The sequence below is a fragment of the Micropterus dolomieu genome, unplaced genomic scaffold, assembly GCF_021292245.1.
Source record: "Micropterus dolomieu isolate WLL.071019.BEF.003 ecotype Adirondacks unplaced genomic scaffold, ASM2129224v1 contig_13114, whole genome shotgun sequence".
NCBI lineage: Eukaryota > Metazoa > Chordata > Actinopteri > Centrarchiformes > Centrarchidae > Micropterus > Micropterus dolomieu.
The window spans coordinates 1,051-3,351 of NW_025742100.1; the positions used below are offsets into that span (position 1 = coordinate 1,051).

General features: G+C 42.2%; 1 non-coding gene across 1 annotated transcript; it reads left to right on the plus strand.

The window, feature by feature from the left end:
- Positions 1 to 34: 34 nt before the first annotated feature.
- LOC123966304 lies at positions 35 to 198 on the plus strand. Its single transcript, XR_006823945.1, has one exon. It is a non-coding gene; the product is annotated as a U1 spliceosomal RNA (small nuclear RNA).
- The last annotated feature ends 2,103 nt before the right edge of the window (positions 199 to 2,301 follow it).

A 2,301-nucleotide genomic window follows, 5' to 3' on the forward strand; every position in this document is an offset into this window, starting at 1 on the left:
TGAAAGACCCCCTTGTCTCTGATCTGTACAACTCATACTTACCTGGCAGGGGAGATACCATGATCAAGAAGGTGGTTCACCCAGGGTGAGGCTCAGCCATTGCACTCCGGTTGAGCTGACCTCTGCGAATTCCCCAAATGTGGGAATCTCGACTGCATAATTTCTGGTAGTGGGGGACTGCGTTCGCGCTCTCCCCTGATAACATGTGAAATGAAAACTCAAAGCAAATATAACCGCTGATGTGCTGTTGGGCTTTTCAAATCAGTGACCTGGATTAAAAGGGCTCCTATCTGACATTTTAAAATAGTCTGCATTGGTCAGTGTATACTTACAGTGGGGAGAACAAGTATTTGATACACTGCTGATTTTGCAGGTTTTTCAACTTACAAAGCATGTAGAGGTCTGTAAGTTTAATCATAGGTACACTTCAACTGTGAGAGACGGAACCTAAAACAAAAATCCAGAAAATCACATTGTATGGTTTTTAAATAATTAATTTAAATTTTATTGCATGACATGCAATTATATGATCACCTACCAGCCAGTAAGAATTCCGGCTCTCACAGACCTGTTAGTTAGTGAATGTAACACGGGACTGTGGCGTCAGAAAACAGACTGGGAGTTGTTGCAAAGTAAAGTTTTGGCCCGTCTTCACTAAAACGCCCTCCGGAGTTTTGAAACGCAAAATGGGGTCGGCAGCGTTTCAATAAAGTCAAATTGTATATATTCAGAAGATTTGGCTGGTATCTTCACTTGTGTATACAGATAAGGAGATTCCATTTAAAAAATATATTTTAATTAAAAATACATATTTTTGAAAATTGAAGAAACCAGATGGTTAATTATGTGGTGAAATATTTCTTTACTCTCAGTATATGACAAACACTTGTGCCAGTGGATAAATTAACAAATCTGAGGTAGAACATGCAAAACTACTGTGACAAAATCTTTTTCAACAAATATTACTAAAAAAATTTTCAGCCCCTTTTTCCCAACAACAAAAAAATTTTAATAGAAAAAGTAAGTGCTAATTTCTTTGTGATTCAAAGTAATTAAACCAAACATTTATTGACAATATATTGAAAATTTATTATATTGTTATTGCGGAAAAATATATTGCGACAGTTATCATTATTGTTTTATTGCCCAGCCCTACACTATGCCAATAGTGAAAAAGCATTTAACATCAAAAATTAGTGTAAACAGGAACCCTCAAGGCTTCCAGGGCCTGAAACATCTGCCATCCATGATAGTTCTGGGAAACAACAGGGGCTACATTCATTACCAGGGCCAGCCCAAACTCTGCCGCAAGTGTGGTGAGAATGGGCACCTGGCAGAAGCGTGCCAGCAGATCATTTGTGGTAAATGTAGAGAAATTGGGCATACTTTCGAGGAATGCACCAATGGCAGAAAGTGCAATCTTTGTGGAGAAACAAACCACCTCTTCAGAGATTGCCCTAAGTCGTTTGCCAACAAATTAAAGGCAGCAAAGATGCCCGAAAAGCAACAAAATGGCGGACAAGATGAAGCAGTTAGAGAGCTAATTGAAGAGGCTGGGCTGGAGAATTCAAATCTCCCGCCAAATCCTGTGATTGGAGGAGAAGAACCACTAGAGGCGAGAGAAGGGGAGGGGCCTGCAGCTGCCCCACAAGTGGAGAACAGGGAGGAAGCAGTGGCAGTGCAGGCAGAAGGCGGAGCTAGCTCAGTGACTGGCTCAGAACAAAAAACAAGAGCAGTGGATATAAACTGCGGTGTCCGTCAGGGTTGTCCGTTATCTGCCCTCCTCTACGTTATCTGTATAGAACCATTGGCACAGACCTTGAGAAGGGACCAACGAATCCATGGGGTAGGAGTCCCAGGGAGCGGGGGACTCGAGACAAAATGTATTTTATATATGGACGACATCAACATTTTATGCACTGACCTTTTATCTGTCAACAGGACGCTGGACTTGACTGACTGGTTCGGACAGGCCTCTGGGTCAAAGCTGAACAGAAGCAAGACTCAAGCCCATTTTTATGGACCGTGGACAGCGACTGAGACGACAGGACTCCCCCTGACTGTGACCCAGACTGACCAAAAAATACTCGGGATCAGGTTTGATAGGGAGGGGGAGAGGAAAACAAATTGGGCAGACATAGTAGGGAAAGTCAGGCAGAGACTAGGGTACTGGACACTTAGAGGACTGACTTTAGAAGGAAATGTTTTAATCATCAAAGCAGTGATTTTACCTTTGCTTTTACTCATCAGTTCTGTTTTTATCCCGCCTAGGAGAGTGATCTTAGACCTGGAACGAGCCAT